The sequence below is a fragment of the Neophocaena asiaeorientalis genome, unplaced genomic scaffold (genome assembly GCF_003031525.2).
Source record: "Neophocaena asiaeorientalis asiaeorientalis breed wild unplaced genomic scaffold, Neophocaena_asiaeorientalis_V1.1 scaffold35, whole genome shotgun sequence".
Classification (NCBI taxonomy): domain Eukaryota; kingdom Metazoa; phylum Chordata; class Mammalia; order Artiodactyla; family Phocoenidae; genus Neophocaena; species Neophocaena asiaeorientalis.
In genome coordinates this window covers 1128647-1150583 of record NW_020172984.1, presented here as the reverse complement: position 1 = coordinate 1150583, position 21937 = coordinate 1128647, and the positions used below count along the sequence as shown (strand labels likewise).

The following is a 21937-nucleotide window of genomic DNA, read 5'->3' as shown; positions in this document are numbered from 1 at the left end:
AATGGCGGTGTATGGTCCTGAACAGCATGAGAGTGGGTAGTACCTCTGGGAGCAGGACTGGGGGCGCTTTGGGCCGTACCTGGAGTTATCCTCCTGGAAGATCCATGTGGCCTGTGGAGCTCTGGGTGGCACAGGACCAGCTTCTCCTGACCATGTGGGAATAGTGTCAACAGGCAGCGGGACTGGTCAGAGTTCCAGGGCTCCTGGCCCCCTTTGGGAAGTTGACCACCCACTTCGGAGCACATAAGACTTGGGGTTCTTGGACAATTCAAAGGGAGAGGAAGCTTCAGGAGGAAGGTATAGATTTCCTTCAAGTATAGTAGACTGGGTCTGGATGGTTTTAATTAAAATTCCAAAATCAAAGAAATGCAATAGTATTTGTACCCCAATTTTCTGTTGCCACTCATCAAGGTTACTAAATATAACAGCAGCTTCTATATTCCAAGAACTTACTGTGTGCCACATATGTGCCAAACCTTCCATATACATTATTCTATTTGATCCTCAAAACAAGAGAGGTGCTTTGTATCAACATTTTACACATGAGGAGACTGAGGCACAGAGAGGTTAATCAACTTGCCCAAAGTCACACAGCTATGAACTGGGCTTATAAGCCACATTATCTCTCACTCCAGAGTCCTTCAACCACAGATCCCACCCTACATCTGCATCTAGGGGTTCCCATCTGTGGGGGTCCCAGGAGATCTGGGCCTGCAGGCAGGAGTCCTGGGGTCTGGAGGCCCCGGGGCCTAACATGGTGGGACCACTGTCAGGTGCCTGTCTCCCACAGCTGGATTCCATTACAGTGTGGATGGCCGCCTTTAGAAAGCAACCTTCTCCTGGGCTGCGAAGGAACAGGGTGACCACAGTCAGTGAACCCTGGGGCCCCTTGAGTTTCCACTGCCCGCCCGGCAGGGTTTCACAAACCCGTTGACGTTGACAGGGCAGCCTGTGTGGAGAGAGCAGGAAGCCTGGGGGCCCTGTGGTCTGCTGGCATTGCTCAGAGTTTCCTTAGCTGAGCTCTTCCTGCAGGGCCCTCTTCAGGGCTCTGCCAGGCCAGCACCCCCTGTCCTGAGGGCTGCTTTGGCCGTGTCTGGCTCTGAGAGACAAAGCCTACTGACCCCAGGGTCTCTGAAGGGCCAGGAAGGCCCTGTCCTCTGGGCGCTGAGACTTGGGGGAGCTTTGAGATTCTGGCGATGGCCTCAGGGTGTCTGAAGGCTCCTGGGGACCAGCACTGTGAAGTGGGGCAGGGACAGTGCTACCTGCAGTCAGAATTCCCAGCTTCCACGCTCAGCTCCAATGCAGACTAGGGCTGTGACCTCTGGCAGGTGTCTTACCTCCCCGAGTCCCCTTCCCTCATCTGCCTTACAGGCGTGTAAAACCCTTGTCAAACAGGAAAGTGCTCTGCAAGTATTAGTGGCCCTCACCTGTCCGTGGCCTGACCTTAGGACCCATTGGTCCTCCCTTGTGGAAACTGCCAAGTCTGAACTTACAGGTTCCCACAGAAAAGGGGAAAAGCATTCTAGGTAGAGGACAGCCTGAACAAATGCTCAGAGTCAGGAACACACACACACGTGTGTTGAGCTCTTTGTGCCAGGCACTGTCAAATATTTTACATATGTGAACTCATTTTTCTCTCTTAATATCCCTATAAAGTAGATACTAGCTTGCCCCCATTTTATAGCCGAGACAATGGAGGCCCAGAGAGGTAAAGTAACTTGCTCAATATCACACAGCTGGAAGTGGGGAACCAAGATTGTAACCCAAGCAGTCTGCGATGAGAACATGAGTGGAGGCAAGGGCAGTGGGCCTGGAAAAGACATCAGGGATTTGGGCATATCTACCTTGTCCTCTGTGGTAGGGCCAGTGTCTATTACGGTGCCTGGCACACTGTGGGTACTCAAAGGTGTTCCTGAAACCTAGGCTCTGCAGAAGGTGTGGTCGGCTTGTTTATCTGGGGACACTGAAGTTTTGCACGATCGGGGAAGCTGGACTTACTGGGTTGGGGGAAGTATGGGCCCAGGGCTGAAGCCTAGACTGTCTCATTGCCTCTTTGGCTTGAGATTTCGTCCCTGCCCAAGCCAGTCCTGGGACAGTAGTCTCCTTCTCAGTGGAGCTGCTGGACCCCCACTGGCAGGAGGGCCCACCAGGTGGACAGGCAGGAATTTCAAATAGTTCCTCAGTCCCCCTCTGGACCCCTCCCCTTAGGCCCTGCCTCTCCTCCCTTCCCTCAGGTACTGGCACACTACCTGCTTCCCTCCCTGTGGGATGTTCTTTGCTCCCGGAGCTCAGGGTCTGGGGTGGGCTGGGCTTCTGGGGGGGACACACACAGACTTGGAGGAGCGTGTTTGCTGCCAGCAGAGGCTGCTGAGAGACCGGCCTGTGTGCCGGGCTGGAGAGCTGGGAGCCTGGTGAGAAAGGACGTTTCCGTGCTCTGTGGCACTCAGACCCCACCAGGAATGTGGCTTTGGGCCAGGATCCCTCTGGGCAAGAAAGGATGACTCGGCAGAAACAGCATCCTGACCCCACAGGATAACTGGAGCCGTTGCATTGGGGGTGGATGCCAGGCGGCAGGGCTGGTGAATTTATGACCCCTCCACCTCAGCCTTCATTTCCACCCTCCCCCCAGCCCGCCTTTAGATGCCCTTCTCTGGGCTGCGGTTTTCAGACTCTCAGAGTAAAAACTTTCAGACAGACTGGACGGGGTGGGGGGGCCCCCAGCTCTTCCCACTCCAAGGGATGGAATTAAGAAATGGTGGGGAGGAAGCAATCTGCCATTGAGGCCCCCAGGTCTGGCCAAGGGCAGGCACCCAGCATGACTCAAGGTGGGGGGCTCTGGGCAGTGGAGGGAGCTGGCCTGGGCCGGGCACCGGGGAATTCCAGCTCAGCAGAGCCAATTGGAAGCACATGTGTTTAGACAGGCATGGAAACCCACAAAGCTGCTTTTCCGTTCCTTGAGTCCAGCTTCTGAAAAATGAAGCATCTATCACCAGGAACCCTGGGAAATGTGTCCCTTTGTCACCAAAAGCTTTCATGGGACAGGCCAGTCACTACTGGGGAGTATAATGGCACTCTAATTGGTGCCTGCCTTCTGCCCACTTGCACCCCAGGTCCTGAGCAGAAATGGATGGTGGTGGTGGTGAAAATGAGGATATTGTCATAGCCCCAGCCGCTGCTGCTGTTAGAATTCATTAAGTGTTTCGCACATACACTGCTAACCATTTTTACCTATTTAATCTCACGCGTTCCTCATAAATACCCTATAAAGTACGTATGTACTGATCTCCTAATTTTAAGAAAGGAAACAGCTTTGCAGAAGATTAACTTGCCTGAGGTCGCCCAGGTACTCAGTGGCAGAATAAGCTTCCAAGTCTGGGATCTTAATGATTGGCTTGATTCGTGACCCCCTTCTTCTGCCCCTTGGGGGAAAGAGGAAGGCAGAGCGCTCATGGCTCTGCCCTCTTCCCTGGGTGCCACACAGTGACAGAGGGTCACCAGGGTTGGCCCACGGAAACACTGACCCCTTTCTGGGAGCCGTTGTAACACTTGGCAGTTTCCCGTGCAAAGCATCTTGGGCTCTTGGGGTCTGGCGAGCAGTGAGGATCCTGGGACTTGGGGCTAGACGACACGAGTCTGCCCCTGACTTCCTAGCTGTGCGGCTTTGACACTTTACTCTGTCCCTCTGACCTTGGCTTCCTCACCTGTAAAATGAGAAGGAAGAACACCACGACTTGCCCTCCGTTACCTGCCCAGCGAGATAAAATGTAGACCTTAAGGCCACTGCAGCCAGCGAAGCCAGCCAGACAGCAAGCAGAAGGCCTGACAGGGGGCGTCCAGAGGGGAAGAGGTAGGCGGGGCTGGCATCACACGGCTTGGCTCCCTGGTCAGGAAAAAGGCGGGCAGAGATCAGGAGTTCCTTTCTTAACAGATGACAGCTGCTTTGCATTAATTCATCTGCCTCATAGAGATCACCTGGAGGTGAGGACCCACAGCAGAATGGCTGCGTCTTCCCAGGAAAATCCCACAGGCGGAACTGGTCTAGGCACCAGATGACAGTCAGTTCCTTGCGAGGGCCCTGTTTTCTGACTTCCCTGTTGATGGAATCTCTTGTCCTGCTCTAACATGGGCTTCTGTTAGTTGACTGGTTCCTGTTGCCCCAGCAACAGTGGAGGAGGTGGCTGCAAATGGCTGTTAAGTCACTTAATCAACTGTGACACACAGGCACCCTGCCAAACAGGAGTGGTTACAGCTATGCCAGACTTCGGCACTGCCTAAAACTTAATGTGGCTAAGATGGTCATAAACATGCACGGAGCAGGCAAACAGGCCCCCAACAAATACATCTTGGTTGATTGATTTCAGAATCATGAAGACATTATATTATGTCGCTTACAGTTTTATCCCTGAGTTTATTTTGTTATATTCAAGACCTTGGCAAACCAGTAATTTCCATAGAAGGTGTATGGCCAGGCTATCCCCCCAGTCACCCCATTCCTGGGCTCTTCATAAGGATTTATCAATAACAACGTATCCGTTCTGTTTGGGCTGTTATTATGGTTCTATTCTGAAACATCCTGTAGTGGTTATTTTTTGGAAACATCATTTGGCTCATAATTTCTTAGCAACAGAATTGAGGGCTAACAGCCGATGTAACTCCAAGCGAGATGATTGTACCTCGTGCGTGGGCAAATAAACCCACAGCAGCCAAGTCCAAGCACTCTCTGATTATGGGTTTCATTGTTTTAGGTCATTGAACGTCACCAGCACCCACCACGAGTCAAGCTTGCTTTGTTATATGCCTGAGAGCATTGGCTGTGGCGGCCACGCACCCAGGGTGCGGGAGAAGTTTCAGTCACCAGGTGCCCAAGGCCGTCGTCACCGCCTCGTCTCCTCCCGGTACAGGTCCCATACTGTGTGTCTGACTTGGAAGAGGAGGAGGGCGGGGCAGTGGCCCCTCACTCTGTGCGTGCCTGCACATGATGTCTTCACAACCCGCCCTGTGCAGCGGTATCAGGACTGTCCTGCCGTGTGACAGCCGAGGAAGCGGCAGTTCAAGCAGGTGAAGCCACCAGCCATGGCCACAGTTTGGCAGAGGCAGGATTGGAATCAGGACCTGTCCACGCCCCCAGCCTCCATCCTTTCTTTGTTTCCTTCCATCCTTGCTTCCTTCATGTCTTCTTTTTCTTTTTTTAATAGTCAGTATCCTTAGTTCAAGGGCTCCTATTGCAAACATAAAACCAAACATGGGCTTTGATTCTGTGAACCTGAATTCACACATCTAGGAAGAGAAAAGCAAACTGTGATCCATGTACGTGGATGAAAACCAAAGGATCATGGCTAATCACATTGGAGTTTTTCTTGTTGTTGTTGTTTGTTTGTTTGTTTTTTGGCCCCTCCGCGCAGCATGCGGGATCTTAGTTCCCCGACTGGGATGGAATCCGTGCCCCCTGTGGTGGGAGTGCAGAGTCCTAACCACTGGACTGCCAGGGAAGTCCCTCACATTGGAGTTGTAAAATTTCTACAGCCTAGAACCCAGAAGCCACAGGTCTTATAGGTCATTCTGGATGTCCCACGGGGTATCTGTACTTTTCTTGAGTTGAGCAAACTTAACAGCCTTCAGCTTCTGGTTGATGACACTGGTTAGCCCCCGAGCATTAAGGATATATGAACAGCTCTGGAAGACTTCGTTCTCAATGCCATGCATCCCCTTCACCATTGTTGACACTGGTTGAATCCTGGATAGATTTTTCACCATGGATTCAATGAGATCAGTCACATTTCATCCAATAGACCAGCTGGTTATCCTTTTAGCTTGGTGATTTCACACGCACTTTCCACCACTGTCTTGCACGCTTCCTTCCGATTTTCATCATTGCTGTTCTTTCCCATTTCTGGACCCAGTTCCCGGAGAGAAACGCTGGCCACATATACTCCAAACAGCCACACTTGAGTTGCCATGTTCTCTCCAAATCCATCCACGACAGCTGCTGGCATGAATGCCAAGTTTTCAGCCATAAAATAGTGAAACCTAGCAGAATCCACATTTGACACCCACTTTCAATCACGCGATGCTTAAGTAATCCGCTTTCCAGGTAACGTATGTGAGAATATCCACTGGGCTGGAAACCACAATTATGATGCAATCAGGACTGTACTCGCTGATCTGAGGAACAACGAATTTGAAGACAACATTTCTCTGCACCAGACTAAGATACTCTCTCCTTCTCACTGGCGCATACTTGCAGCTACCCTCACAACCTCTGAACTGGCAACCACAGAGTAAACTGTATCTGCCACAAATTTAGGTGTCTGAAGAAAGAAGTCCCCATGCTGCGGATGCATCCTTTCTACTTTGAGTCCATCTTTTCAAGCATCCACAAAGGCAAGTTCATCAGCCAGGGACTTTCCCAGAATGCAGATGTCACATGCCATACCTACATGTCCAATACCCACTACAATGATTTTAGTATTGGGGACTGTTGCCTCTTCTGCGACCAGCGCCATCAGTTTTTCCTTAAGAGATGCCATTGTGTACAGGAGAGAGAAGGCTTTGGGGACAGGTGTAATGGTCGTGCCAAGGATACAAGGTCAGCCATGTGTCTAGCCTCCTCTCTTTCTGTTCATCCTGTTCACGCATCCAAGTCCATAGGGACAGCTAGGCCTTCGTGAGATGTGTGATCTCCATAAGGCTGTTCCCCAGAGTGTAGCACATGAGGGCCATTGCCGCACGCCAGGTCCACAGGGGAGCCACTGACCCCAGCATTCACAGGCAGTGTGGGGCCTGCCTGCCACTGGGGCTCGTAATCCCTTTTTTATTTTGGTCCCTCCCCAAGGCTGAGACCCTGGTTCTCCATGGTAGGAATGCAAATTAAAGTAATAACGACCACTTATTACTATGAGCCAGGAACTTGATTTATATGCCTCTATTCACTCCTTAAAACTTTATAAGGACATTTACAGATCAGGAAGTTGAGGGTCAGAGTAGTTGAATGACTTACCATAAGTGTCATAAAACAGGTTCTTTTGGTGACACCCACAGTCATCCTCCTCCCCTTCCCACAGCTCTGTTACTCATGAGCGGTGCTGGATTTACTGAGCAACCCCTGATGCTTATGCTCTGGGTCCCCTTGCTCACAGCTGCCCCTTCCAAGCCCTAGAAATCTACTCATATGGCCACATATCTTTGTGAAATTTGAATAAATAAGATGTTTTAATTTTCATCTTCTAGAGGAGAGCCTCCCTCAGGTTCCACAGAACCTGGATCACCTGTTCATGAGTGTACCCCTTAAACATCCTATCTAAAATTTGCTTCTTCCTTCTGTCTCCTTTCCCTACTTTATTTGCTCTCCTTGGCACTTTCACTAACACACCATGTACTTTATGTATTTATCTTATTGACTGCACATCGTAGGCACCACTCGCTAAGTGTTTTTGGGTGAATGAGGGCAGCCATTGTCCTTATACATACAGCCATCCTGTGCAGTAGGTTGTTTCCATATTATAGAAAAGATATAAAGATGTGAGAAATGACTTGTTCAAAGGCACCCACTAACAAGTCCAGTCCCCGTTCTCCTGCTCTGAGCTACCTTTGGACTTAGCCATGTCTAGATTTCCTCTGGCCATGACATCATAACTTACTCATAGACCAGATATCTCCCTGGTATTTCATCCTTGACTCCTCCCTCTCTCAACAAGCTCCCCCTACCCTCCAAATACTATTGACCGCCTCCCAAATATCTCTCAGACCCAATCACTTCTCTCCACTGCCCCCACCACAAACAGGGTTTTCATCAGCTTCCTCCTGGTCTCCCTGCCCCTGGTCTCTTCCCCCTACAGCTTCCAGAGGCTGACCTGATCAAGTCACTCTCCTGCTGGAGAACTATCCCATTGATTCTTATTTCTTAGAGGTCAGATCTGAAATCCTCAGCCTGACCCACAAGACCCACATTGGCTTTTATTTTTTCCAGTTCCTCAAACTCACCATCTCCTTCCTGACTCAGAGCCTTTGCACATGCTCCACCCACCCTCAGCGGCTGAACATTCTTCCTCTCCTCCCTCCCTGTCATCCTACTTAATTTCTACTCACCCTTTTGGTCTCAAAGCAGCATCACTTCCTCAGGGCGACCTTCCATGTCCATTCACACTGGGTGAGAGCCCCTGTGAATTGTTTTTACAGCTCCCTGTATATCTCTGCTAAGAACTGATTACAACTGTCATTAAATAAGCTATCGCAGGGGCTTCCCTGGTGGCGCAGTGGTTGAGAGTCCGCCTGATGATGCAGGGGACACGGGTTCGTGCTCCAGTCTGGGAAGATCCCACATGCCGCGGAGCGGCTGGGCCCGTGAGCCATGGCCGCTGAGCCTGCACGTCCGGAGCCTGTGCTCCGCAACGGGAGGGCCACAACAGTGAGAGGCCCGCGTACCGCAAAAACAAAAAAAACTGTTGCATTGTTTTATTGGGGGGGTTGATCTACTGTTGTGACCCCTCCCTCCACCCTCCTCCCCAGACCAGTGTACCTTGCTCACTACTATATCTTTGTATGGTATTGTTCGTCTGTTTGCTTCATATTGGAGTATAGTTGATTAACAATGTTGTGTTAGTTTCAGGTGTACAGTATGTATTGTTTGTTTGGCTTAAGGGATAAAGACATGCATTCCTCTCTCACATATAACCCTCAAGGTGAGTGTTTCTTATCAGCTAGTGGCAGTGTTCCACGTGGTCCTTTGGGGACCCAAGTTCCTTCCATCCTGTGTCTCTGTCATTCCTAGGAGTTGTCATCTGCATAGTTGAGGCTGAGTCATTGCCACATCTGAGTTGGAGCCAGCAGAAAGGGGGAAGAGTTTTCTAGACTTTGGCTTAGCTCCAATTATCTACTACAGAATAACAAACCACTCCAAAATAGTGCTATAAAATATCAACTATTCCATTATCCTCATTGGTTCTGTGGGTCTGTGAGGAATGCTGGGGATTTTGGACAGAATTCAGGGAGGATGGCTTGTCTCTCTGCTCTACAACGTCTGGGGCCTCAGCTGGGAAGACTCAGGTGACTGGGGGTGACTCAGGTGGTTGGAGGATGAATTGTCAGGAGACACCTTCACTTGCCTGGTGCTTGGCTAGAAGACTGGGCTCAGCAGGGCTTGTTCCAGGGCACTGACATGGGGCCTCTCTAACTTGGTGGCCTCAGGGGAGTTGGACTTCTTTTATGGAGGCTCAGGGCGCCAAGAGCGAGTGTTCCCACAAGGTAGAAGCTGCCTAGCCTTCTATGCTCTGGCCTCAGAAATCACATTGCTTCCCACTTTCCTCTTGGGTGAAGACTGCCCAGGTTCAAATAGAGGGGTCATAGACACCCACCACTTGGCAGGTACAGAGTCAAAGACTTTGTGTCATGTTTTAAAACCATTATATCTGGAGGGGCTAATGTCAGCTTTACTCACATTCCCCTGGTGAGAATGCAGTCATATGGTCCCTTCTAAAAGCACAGGGCTGGGAAACGCTGTCCCTAGTCAGGCAGCCATGCGCCCAGCTTCAAGCCCGTTATAATGGAAGAGAGAAAATGGATTTGAGTGGACTCTTTGCAGTTGGCCACGGTCTACTCTGGCTAACAAATACGTGTGTACCCCTCTTCCCACATGCAAGACACCTCTGAGCCTCAGGAAAAAACCAAAGTTCCAGTGACTGAATCCACCACTGCCTATTTGTTGAAAAACTAAGTGAGTGAATGTCTGCAGAGCCTCTGTGTTTACCCATCCATTATGGATGGTCCATTTCTTAACCTAGAGCCTTGATGTCAGCTAGTTCTAAGTGGGGAGGCAAAGCCACGTAGCTGTGGCCTGTTAGGAATGAAGAGAAATCTGCTTTTCCTTTCATGTCAGTACTTAATTCAATCTACTTATGGAGCAGGAATATCAATAAATGTTCATCGAAAAGAGTATCTGTCTCACACAGCATCTAAAATTAATTCCAGGTGGATCAAAGATTCAAATATAAAAAGTAAGCCCACAAAATGCTAGGGTTCAAAACGGGTAAGAGCAGACAGCTTATAGGAGAAAATAAACAAAAGGCCAATAGTGGTATGAAAAGTCGTGTTCTCAAGGATGTGGGGAGACAGAAACTCTCACATGTTTTTTGTTGGCGTTTGAGCTGATCATATTTAGACGGAGGGTTGGCAGTATCTTTCAAGGTGTCAAATATTCAGTATTTTTTACCTGGAAACTCCACTTTGAGGTATTTATTCTACAGATATACAGTATTCCCACAAGTGAGCAAAAGTATATGTCACAAGTGTTCAATGTAGGCTTGTTTAGAATAGCTAAGTCTCTGGAAACCACCTAAATACCCATTCATGGGAAACTTATCAAGTAAAGTAGAATCTCATGCAGCTGTTATAAAGAACACAGTAGATTTATTAGTACTAACAGAAAAGTGTCCAAGGAACAGTGACAACTGGAAACTAAAGGCATGTTGGAGAACATTATACACAGTGTAAGCTCACACGTATAAAGAAAGGAAACAAAATAATATATTCATATGTATTAAAGGACACCTGGAAAGATTCATAGAAAGTTTTTTTTTTTTTTTTTTTTTTTTTTTTTTTTTTTTTTTTTTTTTTTGCGCTACGCAGGCCTCTCACTGCTGCTGCGGCCTCTCCCGTTGCGGAGCACAGGCTCCGGACGCGCAGGCCCAGCGGCCATGGCTCACGGGCCCAGCCGCTCCGCGGCATGTGGGATCCTCCTGGACCAGGGCACGAACCCGTGTCCCCTGCAACGGCAGGCGGACTCTCAACCACTGCGCCACCAGGGAAGCCCCATAGAAAGTTTTAACAATCGTTACCTCAGTGGGGAGTGACTTTAAGGCTGGCGGTAGCAGGAAGATTTTTACTTTTTGCTTTATACCCTTTTCCACTATACGGATTGTTTTACAATACCCATGTATCACTTTTATAGGGGAATCAAATTCAGAATAGTGGGTACCTCTAGGGAAGAAGGGAAGGGCGTGGGAGAGAGGTCATAGGGCCCTTTAACTGTATGTATAATGTTATGTTTCTAAAAGAAATTTAAATGGTCAAAACGGTAAATTTTGTGTCAGTGTATCTAAGCACAACAAAAGAGGAAAAACGGTGGCAATCTGTTAAGAATTGATAAAGCTGGTAGGTAGGTACTAGGGGGTTCATTTTGTAATTCCCTCTGCTTTTCTATATTTTAAAAACATTTCACAACTTTAAAAACTTTTTTTTTCTAAAAAGGATTCATTCAATACACAAGATAAAATCAATGAAATCAATGAAAAAGAAACCAGAAAAATGAAGCAAAAGGAAAACACAGGCAGTAAAACAAACGACTTCATAGCCCACACTTCTTATGAGCAACGTGGTAGATTCAATCAGAGCCTCATCGGAGATGTGGACACAGCGTTTCCCACACAGCTCAGGATGCACCTGAGCCGCCAGGAGCACAAGAGATGGCGTCGCTCAGCAAAAGGAAATGTGCCACCGTGGCGCAAGGCTGGAGTGGGGCGAACGTTAGGGGCTGTCGCAGTGGAGGCAAGAGCTGGCCAGTGCCCTGGCCACGTGAGCTGCCCCCTCAACATAAAAAGCAGTGGGGGCAGCCCTGCTCTCCTTTCCCTCAGCGGCCTCCCTCTCTGCCCCTTCTCCCTCTCCTGCCCTGGAGAGCTGGGAAAGCAGCGGGCTCCCCGCGCACGCATGCACACCCTTCCCTGCCCCGTGGCCCCTTCCCACCCTACAGGGCCTTAATATGCTATACCTGCAGTTCTGTGATCCTTTTTGGTTTCCTTTCTTTTGAAAATACTGACCGCAGTGCCATCCTGACTCTGAGGTTTTGAAAACCCTCTTCCTGTGAACTTGAAATGCAGGTGATAAAGAAATAAAGGGCAGAGGGCTGTGGGTTTCACCCGCTGCCTTTGTTCTGGGCACGGAAGCAATGTCACAGGCAGACAGAGGTGGGGTGGGGGCCTGGAGTCTGTCCTTGAGGCTCCGAAGACTGTCCTGGCGGGGCCTGGATATCCAGGGGCAGGTGGCTGCCCGGGGTGCCCTGTGAGGTGGTGAGCTCCCTCCCTGTTGCAACCGGGGTCCCACCTAAACGACTCGTGTCTAGGGTGCCTGGAAGGATTTCCACACAGGGAGGTGCACTTGTTCTGCCAAGTTCCCTTCTAGCTGGGCTCCACGGGCAGTTCTTCGGGGCCCTGTCCTGCTGTCTGTCCTTCCACCAACCTCATCCATACCGAGGGCAGATCCTGGGCTGCGACAGGCCTACTGCTGCTTCTCTCCAGAGGGGCCAGGAGGCGAGGCACTGCCCTTCCTGCAGCTGTTGTGTGTGTGTGTGTGTGTGTTTGTGTGTGTGGGCATGTGTGCCACGCAGGCCTCTGCAGAGAGAGAGAGTTTCTGGGTTCCAGTCCTGACAGGGCCTCCAAGACCTGCTGATCAAGCCTCTCATAGTGCAGTGTTTGGATGCCCAGGGTTTCTGGGATGGATGCGCAGGGTGTCTGGCTCCTCGGTGGCCTCGATTTTGTGTTCTCTTTGCCGCCTCTTAGAAACCAAGTGATGGCAGCCAGCCAATGCATGCGGGGCTCCAAGCTGGAATTCTTAAATTCATCACTGAATTTCAAATTCGGGACACACTCACTGTCCTTTTTACAGAGAAGGAAACTGAGGCCCAGGAAAGTTGAGTGGCTTGTCCAGACTCCCCCACTGGGAAGGAGTGGAGTTGGGACGGGACCTCTCCTCACTTCCGGGTCTGCTCCCCAGCTTCTCCACGCTGTTCTGCAGAGCCCTGGGAGGCTGACCGGTGGGACTGCTTCAATGGTACACCTAGCTCTCTGCCTTGACCAGTGAGGAGCACCACCAGCTTATGGGAGGCAGAGAGGGGAGAGAAAAAAGGCACTTATTCCCCCTAATGCCCCCTGTGGGGTTGCCACTGTCTGGCTGCATCCCTCAACTGAGGCCTTAGATACTCCCAGGCAGCCTCTCCACTCAGGCCCTTTCTGGTCACCTCCCCGGCCCCGTTAGGCTTAGCAGTGGAACAGACGGTTGCTGTTGGTCCAGGTTCCTGCAGTCCTTTCCTACAGCTTGCCCTTACCTTTGAAAAGAATCTCTTTATTGAATGCTCCTCAAATGGTCCAGTTTGAGTATGTGGTCTGCTTCCTGCCGGGACCCTGATTGAACCATACCATCCTGCCAGCTCATTGGCAAGGACCCCTGGCTCTGCTGGGCCCGCGGTGGGGGCGGGGGGGGGGGGGGGGGGGTGCTTTCTAATTCCTTCTCTCTGCCTCTGCTCATACCCTCCCCCCTCCCCTATCTGCTTGCTTTGCCTCCAGCCCTCACCTGTCATTCTTCCCCTGCCAGATGTCTGGGGATGTTTAAGGGATGAGAGTGATGGCTAAGCAAATTTCACGCCTACCCTGTCTACCCATGATACATCCAGGAAGTAGTGCTCTGAGGTATTGGACGTCAGAGGCCAGTCAGACAGACCCTGGGTCCTTGGGACAAGGTGTCTTGGAAGCCAGTGCACAGAAACAGGGTGACTTCACATTGCTGGAAGAGGCCTTTTCCCTGGGGACCCTCGATCAGGAAAGCTCACCCACTCACTCACTCACTTGCAATGCAGAGGCTGACTCCCTACCAAGCCCAGCCCCAAGGGACCTGCATGTCACTTCCCCATGGACACTATCCCTGGCCCTTGGCTGAGGTTGGCTGTCCCACTACATGTTCCCAGCACATCCCATCCCTCCTCGTTTTGTAACCCTCATCACAGCGATATCCCTTGTCCATTGTCTACATCCTCCACTGCTCCAGCCTCTCCCTGAAAGGAGACCCTGTGTCTGCACTGCTGACCGCTGTATCCCCAACATCTGGCACAGTGCAGGGCACACAGTAAGGGTTCACCAGGCTGTTGAATTGAAATGGAAAAACAATATTTCAATCAATACCATGCAGATTATTCCTCTTGTATCTAGGTGGACACTGGGAGAACAATGACCAGCGTGGCAGGCTGGGTCCTGGAGAGAACGTCTGCCCCAGGAGGCTGGAGGCAGGGCTCTGGTCCCTGCTGTGTCTTATACTAATTTGGGGACTCTGATCAGCCTCTGGGCTTCAGGTTTTTCATCGGTAAGATGGGGCTAATATTGACATTAATGTTTTCTACTGCTTCATAACGAATTATCACAAACTTCTCAACTTAAAACAGCACACATTTGTTCTCCGCAGCGTCCATGGGTCAGGAGCTGGGCACAGCTTAGCTCGGTCCCCTGCAAGGCTGCAGTCAAGGTGCCTGCCAGGGTTGCATTCTCATCTGGAGATTTTAGTGAGGATGGATTCACTTCCAGGCTCACACAGGTTGTTGGCAGAATTCATCTCCTTGTGGTAAAAGACTGAAATCTTCCTGGTTGGTGAGGGGGCGGGAACTGCTCTCAATCCCTAGAGGCCACCTTTCCTTGCCATGAGACCCTTTCTATAGGCCCTCTCAGAACATGGTAGCTTCCATCTTCAAAGTCAGGGAGAGAGGAAGTCTCTAGCACCAGTCTGCTGGCGAGACTGGGTCTTTACAACATGCAATCATGGAAAGGACATCCCATCACCTTTGCCAATATTGGTTAGATACTAGCATACTGGTTATTCCATTTATTAGAAACAAGTCCCAGGTGTTGCCCATACCCGAGGGGAGGGGATTACACAAGGGAATGAACGTGGGGATATGGGGATCACGGGGGTAACCTTAGAATCTGTCTCCTACGATATTAATCTCTCAGAATTCGTGAGGGAGTTAAATGAAAGAAAGCACGAAAACACTTCACACAGTGCCTGACACTTAGTGAAAACTCAGAAAATGCCATAAAAGGCAGCTAGAAGCAGCTGTTTCTTCTTTGGCCCACTTGGAAATAGGAAATGTTGATCCATAATTGGTCCCCAGGCCCCACCATGTCCTATTGGCTTCCATCGGGCTGCTTCAGCCATTTATATCATCTGTCTGGATCTTGAAGACAGTTGAATTTGTCACGTGGTATTAGCTAGTATGATCAATAGGTGTTCTTAGTATCGTAGTTTAAAGTTCTTGGAAGATAAGCTCTGTATCGTATTAACTTTTCTAGCCTCTGGTGCTCAGCTTTTGGGGTTTAGGAGTTTAGTCTGAACGTTTCACAAGGGTTGAGCCACAGCACTAACCAGAACGATTTGAGTCCGAGCTATAGCCCCAGAGGGCTCGTGGTAGTTGGTGGGAGGGAGGGAACAGGAGCGGGTTGGGTGGACAAGTCAGGAAGGACAAGTAAATACATGTCAGGCCCTGCTATGGGGAGCCCCCAGTTCCTGTTGCCATGTTTGCCCACCTGCCTCCACCCCGGGCTTTCTTCCCTTCTTAGCGTTCAACTCCCCTCCCACACCTCCACCCGGCCTCGCCCACTCCGAGCAGGGTCTCCCTGGGATCTGGGTGTGGTGTGCCCTGCAGGTTTTAATGGGGGAAGAAATTCCTTCAGAGACATAGAGCATCTGGGCTGGGAAGAGCCTTAGATCCCTGGGAAGGGGTCAACTGCCATCTTTAGGATACGGGATGTGGACTCATGTCTGTCAAGTGCCTACTCCTGCCTCTGGGCTCCACACTTTACGTATTTCATTTCCTCTGTTTCAATCTTCAAGGTAGATAAACGGAAACTTAGAGAGGGGAAGCGGCTTCTTCTGGTCACACAGCTGCTGCGTGGCTGAGTTAGAACAGAACCTACGTATCCTGAGCTGCTGGTCCAGGGTTTTCTCTCAACAGTGCTCCTCCCTCAGGCTCTGTGGGTCTCTGGTGTTGCTAGGGCACCCTTGGCCTTGGCCCAGTTCTCTCTACGGAGCTCTGGCTCCCCACCCTCGGTGCTTCTTTCCCTCTACCACTGCTTCCAGCACTTTCTCCGCTGGGGGGGCTCCAGACTCCTGCTGACTCGGTAGCACCTCGCTCATCCTCAGCCTGGCACCAGACCAGCCATGCAGCCCATCCAGACCCTGAGCGTAGAAATTCTTTCCCAGCAGGGGCAGAAGCAGTTTGAGGCTCGCATATCTGGGCAGCTGTTGCCCAACTCGGATCTACAGAAGACAAACCAGAGGGGTCATTTCTGTCATTTCTGGGTCAAAGCCACGGCCCTTAGAGCTGGAGTCTCTTCAGAGAGGCAGGAGTTAGGGGTGAACCCTTTGAAAGGCATGTCTTCAGAGTGGGAAGGGAAGGAGAGCTGGGTGCCTGTCTTCCTTTTGCACCTAGATTAGGTATGGGGAGGGCTGGGGGCAGATGTCCAGGCTAAGAGAAGCTGGCTGTGCCCCTGCACGGGGGAGGCTGCTTGGGCCTGAGCCAGGCCTGTGCTGGGACTCTGTTAGCACTGGAGCTGCTGTGAGGGCTCGGACAGGCTGGCACTACCTCGAAGCCTGGCCTGTTCCAAGAAAACGCTCTAAAACCAGTCAGTGACCCGGGGGAAGAACATCCTGCAACCTAGTTTTACTTCCTTTCAAAAGTTACAGCCTCCTCCGAGGTAGAACCTAGAAAAGAAGACAGCATACACCGGACATACACACACACACACGCCTCTCCATCACCTACCATGGAGTGTGGGCTGCAGACCCCTCACGTCCCTGGGCCCGTGCCGTGGAACACACACGTGGTCTTGAAGACTCATACGAAGCCCACCCAGTCGCACACAACCATCCACAAACATGCTGTGACTGTCAGCAGCACGTGGCCACGGAGCCACTCGTAACCACAGGGGACCACGCACTCACACGCCGGACACCCGAGCACGTGAAACCATGCACACTGCGCCCAGTGAGACTTCACCACACACATCCACACTCACCCGTTCATCTGCGTGTGATCACACACAGCTGGACACTGTGACACACAGGGATTCTGCATCCACACAGTCACGCACAGACCCGTACCGGCCTACACACCCACAGTCACACTCAGGCATACTCATGGCTAAGTGGAACACACGGTCATAGGCAACTGCTCACAACCAGACACCGTCACGGGCAATCCCACGGAACACGGAATGACGGGGAGGCCCCAGATGGTGCTTTAACACAAGCAGCAGGGGCAAGGGGCCGGGGGAGCCTTGTTCTCTGAAATGGGGGTTGGTTAGGGCCTGGCTGTGACTGAGTCGGGGACAGAGGAGTCCACTCAGCCCCCCAGATGGTCCACTTCCCGGTCATCCCTTCAGAGTAGCAGAAACTGGGAAGTTAGTCGGTTCCACTTCCCGCCCAGCAGGGCATTCCTGGGTCCTGATGCAGTGTCCACAGCCTCCTCGCTCCCTCCCCTTTCGCCCCGCTGGGTTTCTGGCAGGAAGCTTGGACCAACAAGGGACTGCGGTGAGTCAGCAGGAAAGGGCTCAGGGAATGCGGGTGGGTGACCAGTGGGGCCTGCAGCTGTTGAAGCTTCTGAGGGAGGAGCGGCTGCCCTTCATGGTGAGGGGCTGCGCGCTGGAGTCACTCCTCCAGGGGAGGGAGGGTTACAGGCACGGGCCTGGGTGGTGACGGCCATTTCTCAGGCAACCCTGTGTGCAAGGAAGCAGATGAAAGGGGCCATGCTTCCCCAAAAGGCTGCCCTCGGGCCTCCCTTGCCTGCTGTGGGCTCTGCCCCCGCATGGTCCTCAGCTGGGCTTGGCCCACACGCGGCCCTGCGGCCCCAGCATCATAGCCTGCTCTCCACCATCACTGACTCATTCATTTATTCAGCCATTCGTGGAGCACCTACCACACCAAGCTGCATGGTCTGTGCCTTCCCATGGGGAAGGTCACCTAAGAGATGATTCCAGGGCAACGTAGGGACTGAGATGTACACACACTATTGGGAAGCTGCTGGGGCTGGCTGCTTGCAGTCCTTAACCTCCAACCCCTGCAATGGAGGCCAGGATGGCTGTTGATGGCGGTGCCCTTCCCTTAGGCTGCTCTTGACCTCTGACCTCTCCCACATCAGGCGAGCAGCAGAGCCAGGATAGCCCTTTCAGGGAAGGCACGGGTGGGCACGACTGTTAATAATATGGCCCTTTGCACTTTCCCAGGAGTCAGGGAAATACTTTGCCAGATCTGAAGGACAAAATTTTTAATGCTACATCTGAAGGAAACCTTTATAAAACGACTTTCCATCTCCCGCAGCCTGGCAGAGTCCCCACAAGCATTCTCCTTGCTGTCTCAGGGCTGTTATTATTATGAACTTCCCTTACCACCAGACCAGATATGACGATCTTTTCTTGGGCTCAGAGTAGGTGGCCAAAAACACTCATGAAAGGAACACACGCTAACGAGCCCAGACCTCTGGGCAGAAAGATTGGAAAGAGGTGGCAGAAGTACAGAATGCACCCCGGTATGGGGTATGGGGTTTGGGGAGTGGTGGATGCCGCAGGGGTCTCTCTCTTGCTCCCTGAACTCTTCTCAAGAGGCTCATAACTCTTCGTTTCCTCCTTTCTTTCTTCACTGCAGGGCTCAGCTGCTTCTACTCCTCCGGGTACTACACCGCATCCTCCCAACATTGTCTGAAGGCTGCGTCCCAGTCTCATTTCATCCCCCTTTCCTGGCTGTCCCTGAACTTGAAGACAAGCACCAGCCATGCTCCTTCTAATCTCTTCTAATTGCTCCATGGAAATGATAACAGCAGGAAAGTTATGAAAGTTCTGGAATCTCACAGAGTTCTTACATCCCAGTCTACTATCCATTTGAAAAAAAAGAAAATTCATCACTGCTTCACATATATAATGCAATTTTTAAAACTCCAGATAGGTGAAATATTTAAATATAAAAAGACACCACAGATGCCATGAAAAAAACCACACAGGTGACCATTTTTTTGTGTTATTTTAGGGTGAGTGAGACGTTTTAAGCAGAAAACCAGAAAAGCCTGATATGTTGAACCACAAAAAAATTGTAAAGTTCTGACAACAAAAGCTCTATATACAAAGTCAAAACACAAAGAACAAGCTGGAGAAAATATTTACAACAGACTGAACGCGGGTTTATACCCCTCATCTACAAAGAGCTTTCACGAGTTAACAACCAAAAGATAACTCAGTAAAAAAAAGAACAAAGGACCAGCAGGTAATCCATAGAAGAGGAATTATAGTTAGTTAATAAGTGTGTGTGTAAAGATGTTCACTCTACCTTACAGTTTTAAAACAAGAAATTAACTCTGTTGGGATACAAACGTTAGAAATATGGGTGATATTTAGTATGTACTGACAAGAGGGGGGTTAATGGGTCTTTTCATAGGCTGTATTGTTGGGAGGAGACGTGGGTAAATCCTTTGTGGAGGGTGCCTTAGCAATGTCTGTTAAAACTTGAATATGTAAGCCCTTTGTCCCAACAGCTCTATTTCGAGGAATTTATCCTAGCATACAGGTACGTGCTCACACATAAGGATGCTCATGGTGCGTTTTGGGGGAGCTGGTGTGAAGTCGCTCCTCACGCACTTGTGCTTGGGCTCTGCCCCCTTGGGACTCTACAGGCACCAGGGTGTGGGCGTTACACAGCCCAGAAAACCCACCTGTTTTTCCCTAAGCCAGGCCGCTTCGAGCCCATTCACTCTTAATGATGATCGTGAACCCCTTCTGGTTAGCTACTCAGCTCCCACTCCTCCCTATTTCCCCTTTCCCAACCTCCTAATTTTTATTGGAAAAAATCCCCCTACTTTGGGAAAGCCATCTTCTCCTCTAACCCCAGAGGATTAAACCCTCTGGAAACTCCAGAGCTCGGGGTGGAGGGAGACATGACCTAGACTAAATCTGTCAGGACATTCTGACTCCCCACCACAGTGACTGGTTCAGTGATGAGCACATGACCTAAGCTGGTCCAGTCAGGATGCATCTCAGGAGTTTTGCTGGACAGAGTCTAGGACAGAGACTTTTCTTTTTCTATGAGTAGTGTCATGAGTGAATGTGGGCCCTGAACTGCTCTAGGTCTTTTCGCTATAAGGAAGAAAATGATTCTGTGGACAAAGCTAATCTACAGAGCAGGACTGAGCCAAAAGAACCACAGAAAAACGGAACCAGAACATAATGATATGAAGAACCTCTGGATCAAACTACACCTGAATCCCCACTCAGCCCCTAGGCTTTTCTGACACAGGAAGCAATACATTCTCTCTATTGTCTAAGCCAGTTGGATAGGAGATGTTTGTGCGCTTGTAGTGGAAGCTCCCCACAAACACAGAGCCCCTCCCCTTCTCTGACAACTGGTTCCTTGTCTCTGTGAGGCTCAGTCTTAGAAAACAAAGGCCTATTAATTCCGCCTAGGAGTTAGGGAAGCCCTGACTTTTTTCTACCCAAGGCTTGATTGCTTTGGCGTGAGCTGGGATGGTGGGCGAAGGAGAGAGAAAAATGCCTCCCCATCTTGTGAGCTTCCTGTAGCAGCGTGGGCAAGTCAGATATTAATATCTCACTGAATTATCTCACCATATTTGTTTCAGCTGAAAAATTAGAAACAGTTCAATTGCCCATCAATAGGGTAACTACTCATGGTCCATCCTCAGCAGCCTTTAGAAACATGGAGGAAATGGTACGTGTACTGCCGTGAAAGGCACCCCAAGTATATCATTTATTGAAAAAAACAGGTTGAAGAACAGGATGAGTAGTATAATCCCACTTCTGCATGCTAAAATTATAAGTATAGGGGTCTACCTGAATAGAAAAAGTTCTAGAAAGAAGATCACTTTATACAACAAATTTTTTATTATCGCTGGAGGCTGGGATTCTTGAAGGATTAGCATTTTCTATTTTTTTCCATTTCTTTATTGAGTTTTTATGGCCCTGGCATCTGGTCTATAGTTCCCTCTTTCCTTCTGTGGTGGTAACTGGAGGCCTTACGGGAGCTCTTATTGCCTGAGTGTGCAGTCCAACATCTCCACTCCTCCCAGAAACTCCAGGCCTGGCCTGTTCATAGATCCATACAAGACACCTCCAGGATGGGCAGGACAATCAGATCAGTGCTGAGTTTTCAATTGTTCTTACCCTGGTGTATGGTGCCAAGCAGAGAGCGATAGGGTAGCACGCCAGGGCTGAGTGGTGACCTGCTGTCCGATTTTGTTGGAGGGAGACATTGGCTTGGATAGTAGGCTGAATAATGATCCTCGAAGATATCAGATCCTCATCCCTTGAAAACTATAGATGTTATCTTCTATGGAAAAAAGTTCTTAGCAGATGTAAGGTTAAGCTGGGGGTCCTGACATGGAGGGATGCTTTTGGATTATCCAGATAGGTTCTAAATGCAATCACAAGTGTCCCTACATGAGAGAGGCCGAGGGAAATTTGACACAGATAGAAGAGGAGAAGGCAATGTGACCTGGAGTGATGCAGCCACAAACCAAGGAATGCCAGCAGCCATGAGGAGCTACAAGAGGCAAAGAACAGATTCTCTCTTAAAGTCTCTGGAGGGAGGATAGCCCTACAGACACCTTGATTTGGGCCCAGTGATACTGATTTTGGACTTCTGGCCTCCAGGACTATAAGAGAATAAATTTCTGTTGTTTTAAACCACCAAGTTCATGATGATTTGTTACAGTAGCCATAGGAAACTAACATAGCTTTAGAAAGTGAGACATAAGTGTAGCTCTACAAAATACTCTTCGCTGCTGATATGCCTGCCTAATTAGACACCGCTGAGGCTGAAAAGAAAAGAAGGTTGCTTTCTCTGGATACCCTTGAGAGAGTCCCAGAGACACCCAAGGGGCTCTGGCACTTGGGACGAGGAATCGTGGGGTTCCGTGGAGCCCACCCTTGGCTCTCTACTAGGACTCAGCTGGGGTGGGAGGCCAGAGGGTTTGCCTAGCAACCACAGAAGCATAGCAAGACACCCCACTGTGCCCTGGTTTCTCTTCAGAGCCCCTGTGTGTCTGTATTGTTAGAGTGCAGAGGCTATTAAAAATGTAACAAACATCAACCCTCTGCTCGAAATAACTTCCCACCTTCTAAAAATGGAATTA

The 21937-nt window shown here is 50.2% G+C and overlaps 1 pseudogene; it reads right to left on the bottom strand.

Annotated features, from left to right (window-relative positions):
* Positions 1 to 5517: 5517 nt before the first annotated feature.
* On the bottom strand, positions 5518 to 6527 carry LOC112397835 (L-lactate dehydrogenase B chain pseudogene; annotated as a pseudogene).
* Positions 6528 to 21937: the final 15410 nt, after the last annotated feature.